General features: G+C 50.9%; 1 protein-coding gene and 1 long non-coding RNA gene across 2 annotated transcripts in view; one reads left to right on the forward strand and one right to left on the reverse strand.

Moving 5' to 3' along the window:
- THSD4 (thrombospondin type 1 domain containing 4) overlaps positions 1-19597 on the reverse strand; it is a 576363-nt gene extending 556766 nt beyond the window's left edge. The window contains exon 1 of the mRNA XM_043554015.1: positions 19349-19597. The gene's annotated coding sequence lies outside the window, so the exon portion shown is untranslated. The remainder of the gene's footprint in view (positions 1-19348) is intronic.
- Positions 14280-16482, forward strand: LOC122467589. Its single transcript, XR_006293020.1, has 3 exons — positions 14280-14447; positions 14854-14892; positions 15750-16482. It is a non-coding gene; the product is annotated as an uncharacterized LOC122467589 (long non-coding RNA).
- Positions 19598-21718: the final 2121 nt, after the last annotated feature.

Consider the following 21718-nt stretch of genomic DNA (forward strand, 5'->3'; position numbering starts at 1 on the left):
ACAGTGTGGGCAGCCATGTCTCGCCGTGGCTCACAGAACAGTTTAAATGCCCTTTTTAAATGCACTGGAAGACCAGAAGGCACGGCAGAGTTTGAACTGGTCAGGGGGAGTAAAATCATGACGACGAGGCAGAGCCACATTGCCCAAGCCCCTGAGAAGCTGCACCGAATTTCGATGAGATGGCTGGGAAAGAGCCATCGTAGGGAGCAGGCAGAGACCTGATGAAAGCGAGGTTTCCCAAAAATTCATTTGGCGGCACTGTGCCGAGCCTGGGGAGCTGAGTAAGCATGCTATCTGTGGGGCTGATTCCGCTTTTTGAGGTTTGCGTCTGTGGATTTATAACTTTTCTTGACAGCGACCAACAAATCCAACGATGTAGTTGCTGTTAGAACATAGGCTCCCTGGGGGAAGCCCAGGGCCCGACTCTCTCTCCTTTCCACAAAGATCCTGCAGGAAGGCTGAACGGTCACCTGATTTGGGTCAGGCTAGAGTCACAGTCCCCACGCACCAGGAGGAAGTGGCACGGGGTTCCAAGGCTCAGTATGGCGGAGACAGAAAGAGGAGCCATGACAGACTTAACTCAGGGTGGAAGGTGGCTCCCAACCCCAAAGATGACAGGGGCACTATTTTGCTGCCCTTTACCAACAGGCCCACCTCTGAGCATGTTTCCTGCCCCTTCTCCTCATGGCCTGACCAGAACTCCTGGAAAAACCCACCTGAGTTCCGTGGTCCCCGGAAGAAAAGGCTCTGCTCAGCCTCCCATGCATGGGTTCAGAAAGGCCCACCTTGAGGCCACATCGCCACGACAGGAGCCAGTTCCACCTCCCCATCTTCCCCCCACACTTAGGCTTCTCCCCCTCTGGAACCGCCATGATGTAAAGCGATCACCCAGACAAACAAAAGCCCTACTCCCTGGGTCCACAAGAATGAGGACCAGACATTTCAGGAGGCAGTTCCAGACCCCAGATCAGCACCCAGGAATGTGTGGTGGGGGCAAGTCACAGAAGCTGCCCTTCCTTTGTGAAAGCTGCCCCCAGAACGTCCTGACAGAACAAGGGCCTCCACGCTGGGCCTATGCTCCGCCCAATCCCGTCTTCCCCAACATCACCAACACTTCTGCTCCACCGCCATTTCCGCCAACTTTCTTCTCCCAGAACAGTGGCCGACCCTTTGCGGCGCCCCCTACCTGACATGCAAATTGTCTGTGGACAAAAGTACCAGGCTGTAGGCTCCCAACATCGGTGTCCAACCCCCATCTGTCTTCCATTAACAGTAAAGCAGAAGAAGAGTCAGGAACCGACTTTCACTAAGCACCTGATGTAGGACATGATATTTAATCATCACAGCAAAACTGAGGCCACACGGCAGGTAGAGGGTAGGCCAGGGACAAACACAGATCGCCAACACCAGAGTTGGTCCTCTTTTCACTGTTAGACTCACTGCCTCTCACCTAGCAGAGAATCATGCTTAGCTAGCCATTTAGTAATAAACACGTGAATGGACAGATGGATGAATGGATGGATGGATGGATGGATGCTTTCCTAAAGGACCGAAGGTGCCTCGTGGATGTGCTAGGAGGTGAAACAGGTCAGGACGTGATTGTTCATTATGCCATGAACATCACCTAGAGCAAAGTCAGCCAGGATGAGCCGTTTTCATACTCTATCATTTCTGATCATAATAGTCATGAGGCCAAGGATGCCAGCAAACATCTACTCAGTGGCTACCATGTGCCAGATGGCATTCGATATGCTTAACACACATGAACTCATTTTTAGCCTTACGACAACTTGCCATGGGGAAATGGAGGTACAGAGAGGTTAAGTCACTTTTCCAAGCCACCCGGTGAGTAGGTGGGGGAGTCAGGACTCAAAACCAGGCAGCCCGAGCCCAGATTTTATGCACTGAATCGTCATTTGACACTGTCTTCAGAAGAGAGGCACGTGAATCCCACTTCTCAGAAAACAGAGCCCATGTCTGCTCTCTGCTATTGCTGATGTTCAGTAAGTGGCTACAGGCTGGCCTTGAACCAGAATGGAGGCGCTGACCCACCGCAGGCCTGTGCTGCCTCCACAGAGAGGCCCACCCTCCTAAACCCTCCGGGGGCCGTCATCACTTGCCTGCCCCAGGCAGCAGGGTATTCAGGGCCAGGCCCTGAGGAGCCCCAGGCCAGGTCACATTTCCAGCCTCTTCCAACTGGGTGAAGCCAGCCAGAGGAACATCTCCCTCCCAGCCCTCTGTGCTCCATCCTGTCTCCTAGCCCCTTGCAGAACGTGTCCTTTTTCCTCTGTCATCGTCAAACTCGGCCACGTTATTCATTTCTTCCCATTGAACCTCCATTCTGTAAACTGGCTGGTTTACCCAGAGTGACCTGAAAACCCACAGAATCTGATCTAGGGAAAAAAATGGTTGAAGAGCCATTGAAACTCCCTGGATACTTCCAAGCAAACACATTATAGCAGGTTTGGTTACTCAATTAGGAAAACACCTACCTCTCCTTTCTTACCTGGAGAAATTGGTACTCAGCACAAATTAGTTAAGGATCTCGATACAAATTGCATCATTTTTCATGGTCATTACCATTGATGTGGTTTATATTTGTTTTCAGTCCTAAAGAATGTTTTCCAGGTAACTAAGGAAAACGTTCAAGGTCAGAAATATCAGGAAGGCAAGATATTTTTAATAAATGGGCCATTTATTCCTGCTTCTGTATAAAGTCGGTTTTTCAACTTCAAATGGCCTCATACTACAGATCAAAGGCAGAAATGCATCTGGAGTAAGACCCTTTCTTTCCCCAAATGTTACTTAGTCATTTGATTTACAGCACTTGATAAACCTGGTTAAATGTCTTTACTTCTGTGTTAAGTCTCCAGCAGAGCTCCCATCTAGCAATTGTCACAGTGTATCAATGTGATTTGCATTTGTCTTTCAGCCCCCTTAGGTGGGACTACAGAAGAGTAAAGACTCTTCTCAAAGACTTGCTTTTTTTTTTATGTTCCTGAAGCCTAGAACACGGCCTGGGGCACAGTAGGTGCTCTGTGATGACAGAAAGGATTTACATTCAGTCTCACTCAGAGGGCCTCTCTCCAAGCATGATCATACCATGTTTCCAAGGTACTGTTGCCCAGCCCAGCGTTTAAACAGTCACTTTGCTTCCACAGTAAATGTTAACACTTTCTGAAATTAACACTATTGATGACATTCTCTGCCCCTACCCCCACCCCAAAGCCTCCAACATGCAAATAAGCAGCTGTGATGGGCTGCAGGCCACCCTACCAAGGGATCAAAAACACCGAGACACCACACCGATACAGCCTTCCTCCCCACCCTGAGCACTCCATCTCTCCCCAGCACCCCCTGCCAAGAGTAGTTTGTAATCCCTGGGTTGCCATTAATCAAAGGAAACAAGATCAAACTCCCACAGCGGGGCTCTGCAGGGAGCTCAAATCTGTGGGAACCACAGATTTGCTGCCCAGGCCCTCTCCAAGATGATGATCCAGCCCATTTCAAAGACCAGTACATTCTCCAGCCCCCTTGGTCAAAGCAGGTGGCCCTGGGACTAATGGCAGCTTTGGCTCAGGCTGAGCCAACCTCCTGGTCCACCTCCTTTCCTTCTGATACAAACTCAGGTCCTGCCACCTGCGGATGGCCTCTTGCCACTCCAGCAAGCACCTGCGTACATCTGTGTGCACACGTGCACACACACACACACACACAGGTATCGGCAAAGGAGAGTGTCCCAGATGCACTAACACTAAAAGAACAGATCCACAGAGGGCAAGACCACATTCATCTACAAACTGGGTCTAAGGTAAGACTTCAGGACTGGGAAGAACACAGCTAATGTGGTATTCTTTCAGGAAAAAAGTTATCTATAAAATTAGACACGCGGGGCGCCTGGGTGGCTCAACTGGTTAAGGGTACAACTCTTGATTTCGGCTCAGGTCATGATCTCAGGGTCGTGGGATCAAGCTCCGCCTCAGACTCCGCACTGAGCATGGAGCCTGCTTGGGATTCTCTGCCTCCCCCTGCCCTGTCCCCAGCTTGCACCCCTCCTCTCTCTCTCTCTCTCTCTCTCTCTCTCTCTCTCTCTCTCAAATTAAGAAAAAAATTATACATGTTTATATATGTTCTTAAGACAATCCTAGGAGGTAGGTGTTATTGATATCCCCATTTTATAGAAGAGGAAACTGAGGCTGTAAGCCCTGAAACAATATGTCTGCAGTCCCAGAGCTAGTAAGTAAGCAGCATGATCTGAACCCGAGCCACTTGACCACTGGAGTCATGGCTTGTCTTCGCACTACGTTAAACCATCTCGCAGGTCCCCCGGCACGCTACCTCAAACATACATTTCCAGGAGAGAGGCTCGCACTCACATTTACCTGGTGCACAACATGCAGACTGCGGCATGGGCCCCAGCCGGGGAAGCTGCTGTGCGTGAGGTTGTGCTCCACCCGTTCACTCCACGGCGGCTTTGGCCTTGAGTCCAGGTTATTTCCTCAGTCCCCGCATGCGTTTGCCTGTCCAGAACACGTCCCGGCCCAGCATGCCTCGGTCACCATAAATCAGCCAGCCACACGCTCTGCCCTCGGTGCTTCTGAGCACCAGGCGAAAGGATTTGCCTCTTTTTTGCTTGGCTCTTACGGCTTCTGCATTGACATTTGAATTATGTCATTATTTTTTTACGTGATAGAAATCTAGCCAATGATCTGTAGCGATCGCTGCCGGGCAGTGTGTGCCAAAAGGCTCCATATATCCTTACAGAAGGCGGCAGAAGCCTAGCAATTAGCCTGACTTCCTTTACACAATTCTGTGATGGGCCGGTATTAGGTAAAGCTGACATCAGGTGCTGTGATTGAAAGATTACGATAATGTGAAACAGACAGCCAGCTCATGAACTAGGAAATGTATTCAAGGCAACCAAGAGAAGCAAGTCGTTGGAGTCAAAGGTCACCCAGAGGTCAAGGGGGCAATCAAGGCAGTTGGGTTTAGCAGAATAAAACTGTTAACCATACCCTTTTACTCTAGTGTCAATGGCCAGGCAAATCTGTTCTCTTCCTGTCACTTCTGTCCGCCTTGTCGACGCTCCCTGTGACCCAAACCAGGACTAGAAAAATATCACCAGTAACCCAGGCCCCACTAATGAGCTGCGCAAGCAGGGTAAGGACTCTTACCCTCTGACCTCTCTGATTATTATCTCATGCTCGGGTCTCCAAGGCTCCACATCTCAAGGCCTACCCCTCTCATTCAGACTATTTCCAGTTTCTGCCTGCCGATGACCCACCCAAGATGAATAATAAAAGGAGCCAGCCGCCAGCTCCACACCAGGTCCCCCTCCCACGGAGCCTTCCCATACTTGGGTGGTGATACCACCATCCTTCCCATGAATAAAAGCTCAAAGCTTACCGGGGCTTCCGTGACTTCCCCTCCCGCGTGGCCTAGGCCTGGCCTCTTGCCAACCTTCAAGTTTTCGTTTGTATTATCCCTCAGATAAACTTCCTTTCCATTCCATCGTCTACCAGCCTCCCCTCGCTCATCAATGAAATCATTCCAGTTGGCGTTTCTCCCATGTCCCTGTGTACCTTTGTCAAAAATCGGATGGGCGTATTTCTGGGTTCTCTCTTCTGGGCCACTGACCTGTGTGCCTATCCCGCTACACGGACTGGATTCCTACAGCTATAGAGGTCTCGAAACCCGGCAGACCAATTCCTCCTACTTCATTTTTCCTTTTCCCCGATTATTTTCGGAGGTTTGACTATGACGTACTGTGGTACAGACTTCTTTGGGTTTATCCTGTTGGGAATTCATTAGTGCTTCCTGATTCTGTGGGTTTGTACCTTAGCCTAACCTCAGGAAGTTCAAGTTCCTTGAGTATTTTTCAGTCCTACCTTCTTTCTTCCATCTTAAGATTTCAAAGACATTATTACAGTCCTATAGATCCCTGATGATCTCACCTTGTTTTTTTCCCTCCCCCAGTCTGTTTTCTCTCTGTTGTTCAGATCAGGTAATTTTTATTGTTACATCTTCAAGTTCGCGGATTCTGTCCTCTGTCATCTCTGTTCTGTGGTTCAGCCCATCCTCGTGAGATTTTATTTCAATTGTTATATTTTTAAATTTGAAGACTTTTCATTTTGAGGACGCTGGACGGTCTGTCAGTTAAGCATCCAACTCTTGGTTTGGGCTCAGGTCATGATCTCATGGTGTGTGAGTTCGAGCCCCACGTCAGTCTCTGGGCTGACAGCGTGGAGCCTGCTTGAGATTCTCTCTCTCCTTCTCTCTCTGCCCCCTTCCCCCTTCTCAATAAACAAACAAACAAACATTTTTTTTTAAAGAAAACTTTCATTTGGTTCTTCTTTAGGTCTTCTATTTCTTTTCTGAAACTTTCTATTTTCTTCTCATTTGTCTCGAGCACGTTCAGCACTGCTCGCTGAAGCATTTTATGATGGCTGTTTTAAAAGCTTTGTCAGATAAATCTCACATCTCCATCATCTTGGTGTTGGCATCAGCTGACTGTCTTTTTTCATTCAGCTGGAGATCTTCCTGGTTCTTGATACAATGAGTAATGTCCAATCACATCCTGGATATTTTAGGCATCGTGTTATGAGCCTCTGGATCTTACTTAAACCTTCCATTTTTGCTGGCTGCCTTTCATATGGCTTCAGCAAGGGAAGGAGGACCCCACCTCATGATGGCCAGGGGTGAGAGGGAAACCCAAATTTGCCACTTGGCCTCCACTGACTTTGGAAGGGAAGGGGGAGCATCATAACTGCTGAGCTCTCCAGCAGGTCCCATAGATACTTCTCTGGCTGGGGAGGTTAGGGATGCCTCACTACCGTGCCTCATCTGGCCTCCATTTGCACCACTGGCAGGAAGGGAAAGGGGATGAATGGCCTCATTACTGCCAGGCGGTGGTAAGAGTCTGGACTCTCCACTAGGCCTCTTCTGACCACCCCAGTGGGGAGGGGGAAGGATGCCTTATTGATGCTGGGTGGGAGTGAAAGTCCGGGCTCCCCACATATCTCAACCGAGAAAAGAGCCCCCAGAAATGGTCTAGGTTGTCACCATTCACTTAGGAACGAAGAATTCGTAACCCCAGAGAGTGTGGGAGAATGTGTTGCTGGAGGTTCTATGGCAAGTTCATGCAAAGTCAGGACTCAACACCCGTGCCCTTGGCCCCAAGATCACTTGTGCATAAACCAAAGAGCTCCTAAAGCACAGGAGGAACACCAGCCCCCAGCCAACGTAATAATGAAAAGTCTCCCTGGCCAAGGGATAGCGGCTGCCTCCTCTTACATCCTGCCGGACCCCAGGCCAGAAAGCACACGTGGTTATGCGCCATTATCCTCTAAACAACACAAACACACGTCTACTCAAGACAGGCCTTCCGTCCAACACACACAGCAAGAGCACACTCGCGAGCCAAGAGCTACAGCATCACGGTCACCTTCGGGGCTGGTGGTCTTCCATCTGGAGAGGACCCTGGCTTTCCTACCGTTGGAATCCTTGAAACCAAGATACACCCAGGAGCTGCACGGCTCGGAGCGGCCAGCAGGCCAGGCGCCCCCCCTCCTGGCTGGAGAGCTGGGTCTGCACCCAGCTGGAGGCGCCTTCCTTGGACCTGGGGCCTCTGGTCTGGCCCCGGCCGGCGATCTCAGCAGAGCACTGCTTATTCTTGGGCAAGGGAAAGCCGGTGACCCGGGAGGGGAAACTGCTTTCTAACAGCCTTTGTTTTTGTTTCCATTGAAAAAAGTTAGTGACTTTACTGCATGTGGAAAGAACCAAAGTAACAATGTCAAAGAGACTCAGCATGTTTTGGAGCTGACCAAACACACAGAAAGTTTGGGTGGGGAGGAAAAGAAAAGGAAGCGAGGGAACAAAAGTTTATTCCACATTCACCGTGTGCCAGACATACGCCTTGGTGCTCCTTCCATGCCTTCCCCTGGCTTCTACAGTAAGAATTCCAGCCAAAATCAAGTTCCAAAGCCCCTACCATAGGTCATCAGGCTGTTGAGAGTCAGGCAGAATTGCTAGACTCCACAACAGCATACAATAATAAACAATTTTATGGTCCACAACTGGAATCATAAAATAGAATGATATAACAATATTAATAAAGTCATTTGATGCCTAAATTTTGAAACAGTATGATTAAAATTTTTTAATTCAGCATAACTACTTCAAGAATTATAGGGACGGCTGGGTGGCTCAGTCAGTTAATCGTCTGACTTTGGCTCGGGTCATGATCTCTCAGTCCATGAGTTCGAGCCCCACATCGGGCTCTGGGCTGACAGCTCAGCGCCTGGAGGCTGCTTTGGATTCTGTGTCTCCCTTTCTCTGCTCCTCCCCTGCTCGCATTCTGTCTCTCTCTCAAAAATAAACATTAAAAAATTAGAAAAAAAAGAATTACAAATTGTGTTGAAGTAATTGCTATGTTGATATCACCCAAGATGGTAAACACCCACAGTCTTTTGCTAGAACTTGTGAATTAAGCTCTACACTCTTATGAACACTCAAACTTCTAGGAGTGATTTTGTTAACTATCGGGATATTTTAACATTCACTTTTTATAATTTAAAACAATTTTCAAATATTATAGTCACCTAGGCCAGGGGTCAACAAACTGACCAGTAGGCCAAACCTGCTCACTGCCTGCTTTGTCATATTTTTAAATAAATTTTTAAAAAAGAAAAAAATTAGGGGCGCCTGGGTGGCCCAGCTGGTTTAGCGTCCGACTTCGGCTCAGGTCATGATCTCGCGGTCCGTGGGTTCGAGCCCTGCGTCGGGCTCTGTGCTGACAGCTCAGAGCCTGGAGCCTGTTTCAGATTCTGTGTCTCCCTCTCTCTCTGCCCCTCCCCTGTTCATGCTCTGTCTCTCCCTGTCTCAAAAATAAATAAAACGTTTAAAAAAAGAAAAAAAAAGAAAAAAGTTAGCAGGATTCTATTTTATGACACAAAAATGATATGAAATTCAAACTGCAGTGTCCATAAAAAAAGGTTTTACTAGAACACAGACTTGCCCGCTTGTTTATATATTGTCTGTCACAGCCCTCATGCTCGAAAGGCAGAGGTGATTCGCGGCAACAAATCACCATCTAGCCTGCAAGGCTGAAATATGAACTCTCTGGCCCTTTAGGGAAAAGAGTTTGCCGACCCCTGATCTGGGCACTGTGTCGAATGTTGGTGCCAGATTAAAAACACACGAGGATGATGATGATTAACCACCACCACCACCAGCAAGGCTATTGGGGGAGCCAAAAAACCGTCATGAGATACTCAGTGAGCAATTTACGAGCAAACCCACTGAGCACAACGTTAGAGATAACCGCGACCCACCACGCGAAAAGCGACGTTACAGCAAAACTACACTTCCTGAGAATTTCTCAAGTGCACCGGCACTCTCTTTACATTCTGTTCTGTGGGAGCAAAGAGGGTCCGTTATGAGAGATGGGAATCCTGTGAGGTCTTCAAGAATGCAGCCCTGCCATTAAATCCAACAGCCTCCAATTTCCTTCCCTTCCGTCTACACGGTTTCCCCGTTAAGGTGTGAGCACCGTCAAGTCTCTGAATTCCCACCAATCGGAGTCTGATGCCCCTCGGCCGGGCCCCCAGCCTTCCTACTGCACAATGCTTATCACACCCATCATTCTCTCCGCTGGACCCCTCTCCCCAGGCTGTAAGTACCCCCCAAGGCAGGAACACCATCTTCTTTATCTTTAAGATGGACAGATGTGCCTGCACTCAGTAAGGCACGTGGGAGGCCCTCCGTTTCATTGTAGGGCTGAACAAACACCGTCTCCCCTGACTCCGGTGGCATCTACAGTGATTCCTGGTCCATTTCACAAGCGAGGGGGGGTGGGGCGGGGGCGGAAATAACAGCAAACTGAACAGTGATTGATATTGGTAGTACTAGATCTTTTTTAAATGTCTGTTCGTTTTGAGAGAGAGAGAGAGAGAGAGAATGTGAGTAGGGCAGAGGGGCAGAGGGACAGAGAGAATCCCAAGCAGGCTTCATGGGGCCCCGACATGGGGCTAGATCTCAGGACTGTGAGATCATGACCTGAGCCAAAATCAAAACTCTGCTGCTTAATCCGACTGAGCCACCCAGGCGCTCCTAATTTTTTGATTAGGGAAAAACAAGGAACAAACCCAGACCATTAACTAAAATGATGGAAACTGTCATTTATGCCTAAAAATGGGAAGCCTGACAAGGTCAAGAGGAATGTTTACACAAAATCACACTCTGTTAAAAAGACAGATGTGCAAATATCAAGCAGAAAACAGAATGCTGTAAACAGTTAGTATACTATGCAGATGTGAGGCAGGGAGGGGAAGAGGAGAGGGAGGAAGAGGAGGGGGGAAGGGATGTTTTGGTAAAGTTACATGTACAATAAAAGTCAAGTTAAAAGATAACACATTTGTGGAATTATAAATTATACAGTCTTTCTGGGAGGCCAATCAGACCATATGTATCAAATACCTCTGGAGTATTTATATCTTTTGTCCCCAAAACAGCACTATGCCTTAACAAAAGTACAAAAAAAAAATGCACAAGAGCAGTTTTATTTATAAATAATATTGAAAAACTGAAACCAACATGTCCCCAAATAAGCAAACATTAATGTTTTTTAATAAGGATTTTTTCTATTATTTTTTAATATTTATTTACTTATTTTGAGAAAAAGAGACAGCATGAGTGTACACGTCGGGGAGAGAGGCAGAGAGAGAGAGGGAGAGAGAGAATCCCAAGCAGGCTCCTTGCTGTTAGCCCAGAGCGCGACACGGGGCTCGATCGCACAAACCTTGAAATCATGACCCGAGCCAAAATCAAGAGTCAGACGCTTAACCAGCTGAACCACCCAGGCGCCCCCAAACATTAATGTTTTTAAAAATATTCTGCCACCATTAAGATAACCATGTTTTGCAAGAATATTGAATATTCAGTACCTAGGGGAAATGTTTGTGGTTTATTGTTAAGTGAAAAAAGTCGCAAACAAAACAAGATGTTCAGCAAGATACCAATTCTATAAAACTGTGTGTGTGTGTGTGTGTGTGTGTGTGTGGTGTGTGTGTGTGGTGTGTGTGTGTGTATGTGTGTGTGTGTGGGGGTGTGTGTGTGTGTGTGTGTGGTGTGTGTGTGTATGTATGTGTGTGTGTGTGGTGTGTGTGTCTGTGTGTGTGTGTGGTGTGTGTGTATGTGTGTGTGTATGTGTGTGTGGTGTGTGTGTGTGTGTGTGTGTGTGTGTGTGGTGTGTGTGCAGAAAGACTACAAAGACACACATTAAAAATAATGGTCATCACTGGCTGGGGAATTATGGATAATTTTTATTTTTTTCTGTGTTTTTCCACATTTCCTAACTTTTCTACAATAAATGTATCTTCCCTTTGTAATCAGAAAAAAAAAAAAAAGCCTTGTATCTAGAAACTTAAGCAAATCCGCGGAGCTGTCACCAGCATGCAGCACCTGCCACCACAGTCCCCCTGAAGTTAGAAGGGACGCAGCAGACTGTGCAGCCACTAAAATGTCCATGCGGCACCCACACTGGACAGACTATGGCAAAGAGCGCTCCCAAACCCCCCTGCCCGTCTCTCGGGGGGTCAGCCCACTGCACCCACACCACCTCTGCAGGACGGATCCCGACAGACCTCGCCGCTGGCACGAACACCAGGGTGTCTGGAGGAGCGCAGCTGGGCACCCCTGCTACTCCCGGACGCAGGAACCCAGCCAGGCCCGCACCTGCTTCTGCCTCCACCTCCACACCCGGCAGGAGCCCTCGCTCCACCTGCCCCTACTTTTAGACTCCTCTCACGTCTGCCCACAGTAAAGACTGAGGGCCCCTTTCTTTGCGCTGCATCTGTTTTGGGACGGCAGCTCCACCCCTTTTCTAAGCAGAAGAGCCCTCTATTTTATTTTCAAAGTGGGTTACGTGGTGATAAAAAGGAACGAAGCACCGATCTGTGCTTCAAGACGGATGAAAACATTAATCTTAGTGAAAGAAGCGAATCACGGGAGACCACATATTGTAGGATTCCATTTATCTGAAATGTCCAGGATCCATGGAGACAGAAAGTAGATGAGAGGTTTCCAGGGGGTGCTGGGGAGGAAGGACGGGGAGTGACTTCGAAAGGATATGGAGTTTTTGCAGGTGATGAAAATATTCTGGAGTTATATAATGGGTGATGATTGCACAACTCCGTGAATACACTAAAACCACTGAATCGTATACTTTAAAATGGTGAATTTTATGGTATGTGAATGACATCTCAACTTTTAAAAGGTTTTAAGTGGGTTACAGTTAGACTTTTAAGTGGTTACCATCAGACTTTCCAGTGGGTTACGATTAGACTGAGGCACTAACCAGCCCATGAGTTCCCATGACGCTTTGGAGTCAGATGACTGGAAATTCAAACATCACTCTGACACCTACTTGCGGTGCGAGCAGGTGCAAATTCCTTAACCTCTCTGTGCCTTGGTTTTCCAGGCTGTAGAATAGGAATAATAATGTCTAGCTCACACGAATCGCTGAGAGAATGAAATAAATCAACGCAGGCAAATCCCAGGACCTGATACAGAGCTCTGTAAATGGCAGCTCCTTCTCTTTAGCTGGCCGGAAGATCCCTGGAACTTCAAGCAGAATGAAACCTGGGCCTTCGCTAAAACATCAGTGAAGTCAAGCAGGCCCCGGGCACTTGTCTGTTCTCACAAAGATACAAACGGGCTCGAGGGGCTAGATGTCAGGGCACACCCCGTTATCAGGCTTAAGGCCCGCCTTGTAACCAGCAGTAAACTCCCCACCACAGTCCAAAGGGCCTCCTGTCCACGGTCGGGTTTGACCTTCTCTCAACCATTAGATAAGTGTTACTATTATTAGCCTCGATCAAGGATGAGGAGGCAATGGGAGCTGAGAGCAACCAGAAAAGGGGACAGCGCTGGGACTGGCATCCAGATCAGACTGTCTCCGCCGTTCCTAATTTTGCTCGCAAGGCAGCTGCCCTCTTCGTCCTCAGCCGTCAGGTCACGGCAAGGCTGGCCGTGGGCAGAACTGGTGCGGAAGTGGCCGTGCCATGACCGGACCAGGCAGGCATCACTGTCCTGATGCACCACATCCGGCCGCCGAGCATGGAGGCAGGGGCCAAGGGGCAGGGCAGTGTAATCCAAAGGGCAGCTGGAGGCCAGAGGGCCAACAGCAAAGGGAGGGGAAAGGAGGATCAGAATTCAAGGCACGTGAGGGTCAAGGGTCAAACAAGCGAGATCAATCAGAGGGTACGTCATCAATTCAGCCAAAGCAATTCACCCATTCTCAGAGACCCTGCAGAGTAGCTGCTTATGCCCTTCCCGGAGAAGGTCTGGTCTCCGGGGTTTAGCCAGAGAAATGAGAAAAAAACGATGGCACTTCTACAGGTCTAAGGCTGCTGTAAGCACCTCACACTCTCGTGACTCTCACCCGGGGTCTGTATTATTCTCACCCTCATTTCGCAGACGGGAGAACCACAGCACAAAAGGAAGCTGTCCGGGAACCCACCGCTTAGTGGGGCCAAGGCCTGAACCCAGGGAGCCGGCTCCAGGGGGCGCCCACCCTCAGCACCACTGCGCTCCTGCCCGACCCAGGAAAAGGTGGATCCTACCACTAGAGCTGCGGTCCAGCCGGGGCCACACCCCCTCCTCTCTGCCCTGAAATGACATGTGACCCGAGGCACTGCGTTTCAGGAAGAAAGGTCTGTCTGGCAACTACCAATTTGTAACTCGCTGATACGATCGGAAGGTTTCCAAGAAGGAATCAGGTAGAGCGGCCTCCCAGCTGTCCACGTATCCATGTTCGCAAGAAATTAATCTCTCTTGACTGAGCCTCCAAGAAAAATGGTGAAGTCAAAGGCGTGGCTTGTCACCCCGCCCCCCACCCCCCTGGTAGTCTTGCGGCTGCATCCCCGCCATAAATCAAAGGCCGTGCTCCCCTTTCATCAGGTGCCTGCAGATAATTCCCTAGCGATTTCCTCGCTGGGGCTCAGAGGGCCATGGCCTAAAGGGTTAACATCTCATTTCCTCTGTCTTTCAAGCCTTAATCCCCATCCTGAGCTGGGAGCATTCCAAGCCCACCTGGAGCAGGTCACGACGAGCCCCAGCCCACGGCTGGCCCTTCATTTCCCCTGGCAGGAGATTAGATGGGGCGCCCATTAATCACTCATTACTTGGGTCCTCACTGCTGGCCAGCCCTCAGGCAGCCAGCCAGCTGGCTGGGCGGGTGGGGCGGGCCCGCCCGCTGCCCAGCCCAGGTCGCAGGCTGCCTGGTGTCACTAGACAAGACACCACAGCGTCAGCCCGGCTCTCTGTCCTCGGGACCGCGCCCAGGAGGAGAGGGGCCCAGGGAGAGTACTGTGGGGCACCGCATGAGTGAGCGGCTTCTGCCAGGCTCGTTGGAGGGACGTGCGCGGCACGTTCCGTGGAAAGATGAGGTGAAAAGAGTTGAGCAGGCAGAGGCCGCTCTGCTGGGACAACTAACTGTGAGGAGGACACTTGCTCCTTGTCTGGATCTTAGGTTCTTCCTTGAGGATTCTAACGGGAACCCGAGGAGGGAGCGGAGAGGGGAGAGGATGTTGAGTGAACAACTCACTATTATTATTATTATTATTATTATTATTATTATTACTGCACAGCAGAAGGGGTTCATTCGCTGGATTGGAATAAAAGGTTGCAATATTTGGCCCTTCAGACACAAACCCCTGGACTTGAGGGGGCCTGAAGTTTTATATATACGCATATATACTACGTGTATATTTATATATATGTATATAGAATATATATATAATTTATATATATTATAAAGTAATATATATTATTTATATACATTTTTTTTTCTAGCACACAGTGCCTGCCAAGCCCTGACCGGGTACAGAGAAGGTAAGACAAATAGGATGTGCCCTGGCACTGAGCACCCGGGGCGGGTCCCCCCACCAGCCCCCCAGGCTTTGGCCATCCCTTTGTCACACGTGGCAGAGACCGAACAAGGGTGCAAAATAAGGGCTTGTAGAAGAAAAGGGATCCGTTGGTGAGCAGACCCCACTCAGAAGAGAGGGAGAGAGTGGCTGGCACGACACGGGGTCAGCCCTATCCGGGGAGTCCCAACCCACTTCCTACCCTAGGAAACTTGGGGCTCTGGAACCAACCCACCTGACCCTTCTCCCTCAGCACTGGCTCAGGCCCAGAAATAAATTCACAGTGAGCCTCATGGGGGCTGGGCTTGCACACCTTTGCGGGGAGAGGTGGGGATCACGCTTCCAGGAGTGAACTCAAGACCCCTTTGACCAAAAGAGGGCTCTCTGCCTGGCCTGGGCCATGACAAACCAGCACTCCCTCCATAGAGTCAAGGTCAGAGTTTCTGTTAAAGAGGACCATGTGACCTGGGATAAAGCGGCTAATATTATTAACTCACCACCTGTCCCTGGATCCTCATTGTTAAGGCAGCCGAGGGCAGGGGTCCTCAAAGCCAGTCTGTAGAACAATCACTGAGGCAGTCTGAAAAATGCCAACTTCCAGGCCCTGCCTCCACTCTGGAATCTGAGCGTCGTCCCAGCAGATCCTCATCCTGACTCAGATGTTCCAAACACAGCCCTTTCAGGAAACAGGGGTATAGTGGGAAGAGCACCTGGCTTAGAGTGCTGGGTGCTAAGGTTTAGGTTCAAAACCCGAGTTGTCGACCTAAGGCAAGTAAGCTGGAGTTTTCTACCTTGTAAAATGCGGATTATGCTCTCTCGCAGGTTGGTGGGAGGATTAAGGCACCAGGCGTAGCACACCCCAGTGCTCACGAACCGCGACCTGAGCATGAGAGCATCGGGCCAGCGAGGCTCCGGAAACCGGAGAAGTCAGTTCTGAAGGGCCCCGGAGAGAGAAGAGAGGGCAAAGAGGCCCAGAAATGACGCCCCCAGCGTCAGTCCACGGGTCCTGCAGGAGGAGGGGAGAGGGGTACCCAAAGAGGGCAAGAGGCCGCCCAGAGCTTCCCACTGACGTTCCACCTCCCCAGCGCCAGCCTGTGGTAGGCGGTAGCTCCTGGCCTAACACTGCCAATCCGTTATTTTCACAGAGAAGAGTCCATACGGACACGAGAAACCTTTGCATCCACACCTACGTACATAAATACCACAGTTCCGCACGCACAGAAAAAGATAAAAGGTGGGAGAAGTAGAGACAAGAGGACAAAGAAGGCAAAGTGGGACTGGAAGGTCCAACCCAGTTGCATTTCCAAGTCACCCGGTGCTGGTCGCGGGCTGGCACTGTGCTACGCAGCCCGGAAAGGTGGAGGGAAGAGAAGCCTCAGGGGGCCTGGGACAGGCGGCTGGCCTGCTAGATCGTGTCCAGGCTGAACACACGGTCTGTGCAAAGGCGGCAGGGGAGCGGGGCACCTGGGTGGCTCAGTCGGTTGAGCATCCAACTTCGGCTCCTGAGTTCAAGCCCCGTATCCGGCTAGCTGCTGTCAGCCTGGCAGCACAGAGCCTGCTTCGGATCCTCTGCCCCCCTCTCTCCGCCCCTTCCCCCGCTTGCACTCTCCCAAAAATAAATAAATATTTTTTAAAAAAAAGGAGGCAGGGGAGCACTTCAGATGGGTTCAGGGAGGAGAGAGCCGGGTGTGTGCAGGAGGGGCTGAGGCACACTTACCTAGCAGAATTTAGAGGAGCAGACAGGAGGTATGAATTTCTGAGCGGCAGTTAGAGAGCATACAAGACCACCATAAAGACACTGGGTACATCAGGCAGGTAGGAGGTGGGCTGCTCTTGGATCAGCGGACTTGAATCAAGACAAATCCTCACTGTCCAGACGAAGCCTGGCCTTGTCCTGGTCTATCACGTCCATTCCAGCCCATTCACATCGCTAGGTCTTTGCTGGAGCTCTTCCCTCTGCCTGGCATGCCCCCTCTCCTTCCGGCTTTCCCATCTCCTTGAACTCCTCCTCAGGCTTCAAAGCCCAGCTGTAATTTTCATAGCCCCTCGCATGCAGAAAAAACTTCTTCCTCATCTGTGTCTCCTTGATATGTTGCACATCACCAACGTTTTGCATTAGTTTCGCGGTGACTTTTTTTTTTTAAAACATCTTTTCGTCTCCCCGGGTGGCCATTTATCATCTGTTAGCCTGTCAACAAATCCAGGGCAAGGATATTGTCCTGTGCTTGGTTTAAGTCTCAGCACATAGTAATAGTCCCTCGAACACAGCAGATGCCCAAAAACATCAGCTGGAGAAGAATTAAACAGAAGTGAATGCAGGGAAGGGGGGGGGGGTTGTATTGTGATTTCTTGAGAGGAATGATGTGGCGAAATCAGAATTTTAGGAATATTAATCTGTCAGCATGAAAGGAGATGGATTAAAATGAAAAAAGTAACTCATGGCTGGGAGTCAAGAGGCGAGATGATTACTGTAATGTGGACAGGGTTTATGGAGGGGGCAGAGGGAACGGAGACAGGAAAATGAACCCCTGTGATATCACAAAAGAATGTGGACAGAACTTGGTAATGAATGTGCTCTAAACGTGGGGGACAGGATGGGGCTCTCAAACCCTGAGGCTGCCTGCCAACTGGGAGGAAGTGGTGCCATGGAGGGAAATGTGGGGGACCGAGAAGGATGGGGCAGTGCCCAGCCACTCTTTAGGATAATTGGATGCAATCACAATCAGATTTCCAGGCAGCACAACAAAACAAACAAACAAAAACCCCAAAAAGCCTCCAAGCCAAAATATCCAACCCTGATCTTACTCACAAACCCTGGACTGTATCTTATTTTATTCATTTTTTCCTAGCAGCCAGTTAGATTTCTTACTGAAAGAAAGACCTGCTGCCTGCTCCGGTCTGGGCGTGGAGGTGATCATGGGAGCTCATCTGACCAGCCCTCTTCACAAGACGGCCAGCCAGGTGGCTTGTTCAGTAGAGGCTCCAGGATTCTGATCACCCAAATTCATTTCCCAGGCCGGGACCTCTGGGAAATCCCTGCTCCAACCCTGCAGAGCTTTATAGGAAAGTCCCAGGACTCCCATCTGCTTCCTCGAATTAATTCCAGGGCTAGGATTTTGTTTTCTAAAGGAATTCAACTATGGTGCCAACAAAAATCTATAGGAATTGAGTAGTACTGTATTTCAATCACGTTCTGAAAATGTTTGCATCTTTGTGTATCGAGACCCAGTAAGATCCCATAAAGCCCTTCATCACCACTTTATCAATGAAGTAAAGACATATGCAGGTTATGCAGGTTTTAAGAGCTGTGTGATCTTTGAAAAATCTTTAGATTATAATTCTGTGCCTGGGTGCCTTCAGCTGTGCAGGACGGTTGGACAAGATGATTCCTTAGACTTGCATGTCTCTTATTCCAAATTCCAACAGGCATCCCACAATCGCTTCAGCTACCCAGGTCCGAGGCTTCAGATTCACTTACTGAGCGGAACGGGGTGGGGGTCGGTCACAAAGGAGGCAGAAGAGACACAAGCATGCACATTTAACAGGCAGTAGGGAAGGCCGGTGGGAGGGGGCGGGGGGCGGGGGGCGGGGGGGGGGGCTGGGTGTGGGCTGCTTAGCAAACACCAGACCCGCAATTTCCAGATGCTAAGCGGGCCTGAGAACGCCCTGAAATCCCCTTCCCAAGTTAGGGCTGATGTTATTTAGAAGAAAGAAAAAAAAAATACTAACTTCCAGATCTCTAAAGCTCCACGAGCTACTTCTGCAAAAGCCAATCCTATAAACGCGCCAAGGGGCTGCAGGTACTTGGGCTGCATTTGAGGAAGTGTCCGGAGTTGGCGGAAACAACCCATCCACTCCGGCTCTCGCTGGCTCATGGGCTGCAGCGGCTTAGCTCAGACACACACCAGGATTTGAGGCTTTCTAGAAAACGGCGTGGCCGAGGCCCCGGGCTGGGGCTCGATGCGCGCCGACCGAGACCGGATCAGCTCTCCGGCCCGGGGCAGAAGGAAGGCGAGGCAGGGGTCGGGGCGCACGGGCTGGGTGTGCACTCGCCGGCCCCCCTCCGCCCCGACCCGGGGAGCGCGGGGCCCCGACTACAGGACGGCCCAGGTTGGCTGTCTCTAGAGTTTCAGAGTTGGAGAGTGGAGGAGTGCGTGCTGGCGCCGGGACACAGCAGATCCCCCGGGAAGGGAAGAGAAGGGAAAGGAGGGAGAGGCGGCGCAGCCGTCGGCTGGGACCAAGCGCGCGCTGGCTCCCCAAGCCCGGTGCGGGCGCAGCCCCCCGCTCCCCGGACACACCCACTGCGCCCGCCGCCCGCGCCGTCGCCCCGAGGTCCAGAGCGGGCCCGGGAGGAGGACAGCGGCCGGGCCGGGTCGGGGCCGCGCAGGCGGGGCGCAGGGGGCGCGGGCGGCTCTGCTCACCTGGCGGTCCGCGTCCCGGAGCGGCCGGCGGCCGCCTCGCCTCGCCCCCGCGTGCTTCCCGGCGCCGGGCAGCCCCGAGCCCGCCGCATGGACGGCCGCCGCCTCCGCCCCGCGCCCGCCCTGCACGGGCTCCCGCTGCGCCCCGGTTCGGCGTCGGGCTGCGCGGGCGGCCAGAGGCTCGGGCGCGCGCGGAAAGCTGTGGCTCGAAGTTTGCGACCGGGAGAACCGGGATCCGCGCTCTCTCGGTCCCTCCTCCCTCCCCCACCGGCGGCCTCCCGCTGTCATCTGGAGCCGCTACTGCCGCCCCCTGGCGGCCGCCTCGGGAAGGAACGCCCCCCCCCCCCAACCTCCCGCCGTGACCCCGGAGGGGGCCCTTACAAACAGGAGCGGGACTGAGCCCTGGGTCCCTGGGCACGGGGAGAACAGACGTCGTCCCGTGAGGGTGGCGAGAGTGGAATGGAGTGTGGTCCGGGCCGGCCAGGACCCGCTGAGGGAGAGGAAAAGGGCTGAAACCAGGAGGTAAAGCAGCGCCAAATGGTGGAATCCCTCTTTCATCTTCTCCTGGGGTTTCTGGGACCATTGAAGGACTGGGGTTCAGGAGGGACAGGGGCATCCTTGTGTTTGGAACAACCATTCCGGCTGCAGCAGCAGGGGGCTGAGGCTGAAGCAGGGAGCCAGCACGGAAAATTTCTCTGTAAACCAGAGCAGAAGACATGACTCTAAGGATAGGGAAAGAGGAGTGCCCTCCTCCAAAGGGCACACAGTCACACTCACTCACTGCTCACTCGCCAAGTAAGACTCGCTGGGCTCCTGAAGGCAAAGGAACAGGACAAGAGCCTTCAGGCTCTAACCAAAGTTCCAGTGCTCACTGAGGGGAGAGATGAAACATAGTCCGGACAGCCAGGGTGATTCAGCCTTGTTACTTGTCTCATTCAAGGTACTAGTGTGGGAAGGAAAAAGCTGGCGGCAAAACCATCATCATCGTCATCGTCATCAAGCTTTGGTCTGTGTATCCAAGCCCTTCTTTTTAGTAATTGGGCAATATTGTCCCAAGAAGGGCCTGAGGACAGCTACTGAATGGCAGGACCCGGTTTCTTGGTTCCTAACGCCGTGCGGCGTTCTTTACATCAAACTGAGATGCTTATGGCTAGTGAGGTAGCGACTGAGAAAATGTCGCCTCCTCTCCCCTTCCCCGGTGAGGGTGGGATGACCTCAAACATCTGAAGAGGCTGCCCAGCTATAGGTAGTCTCCCTCAATACCAGTCGGCCTGTTTGTTTATCCCGCCTCCGAAGCCTGTTTGCAAGAGCTGTTTTGAAAGTGCAGGTGCACAGTGGGACAGTGACGGTGACGGCAGAAGCGAGCTGCCTGCCCCAAGCACCCTGGGATGGGTGCGGTGTGTGGGAGGAGAAAGGAGAGCAACAGGGCAGGGAGCCCCAGGGGAAAAAAAAATTCACCAGAAGAAAGTGGCAACCCAAGAGATCAGGCCAAAGAAAGGAAACCAACTAACTCTGAGTGCCAGGAGCCTGGGCAGAGCCAGTCCTGACTGATCCGCACGGGTTCAAATGGGAGGAAACAATTTCACACTTGATCATACAGATTTTGAGGGGAGGCACCTGGTGGGAGTGGGATTAAATTAGTTCTGGGTGTCACAGGTCCCACGGGTCCAGGGTAAGCAGCTCTAGTAAATTCTGACCAGTTTAAATCATTTAAAATGATAGAAAATTTAGACCATCTTGAAATGTACTTAATGCCATTGAACTGTATGCCCAAAAATGGTTAGAATGGTTATTTTTATGTAATGCATATTTTGCCACATTTTTTAAAGTTTATTTATTTTGAGAGAGACAGTATAAGTTGGGGAGGGGCAGAGGAGAGAGAGAGAGAGAGAGAGAGAGAGAATCCTAAGCAGGCTCTGAGCTGCCAGCACAGAGCCCAATGTGGGGCTCAAACTCACGAAGCCAAGGGATCATGACCCGAGCCGAAACCAAGAGTCGGACGCTTAACCGACTGCGCCACCCAAGAGCCCCTTTGCCACAACTTTTGAAAAGAAAGCAAAACGAATAAAAGTTGTTCACATTGGGTGGATCCATTTAAAAGACATGTACGGACTGCAGGAAGTGAAATGAAGAAAGTTCCAGTCCCAAAGAGGCTCAGAGTGAGCTGAGAGAGGCATCACACAGCTGGGAAATTATTCTAGTAGGTGGTGTACCTGGGGGATATGCAGAAGTAGGTAAAGACTCCTGGGAGGGGAGCACAAGTGTAGTCCGTCCGTCTGTTCTGCCTGAGCTGAGTCTTCAAGGCTGAGGGGAGTTTCTCAGGCAGGTATGAACAGGCCTGAAGGCCTGACCCAGCAGACCTAGGCTGGTTCT

Source organism: Prionailurus bengalensis, chromosome B3, assembly GCF_016509475.1.
Source record: "Prionailurus bengalensis isolate Pbe53 chromosome B3, Fcat_Pben_1.1_paternal_pri, whole genome shotgun sequence".
Classification (NCBI taxonomy): Eukaryota; Metazoa; Chordata; class Mammalia; order Carnivora; family Felidae; genus Prionailurus; species Prionailurus bengalensis.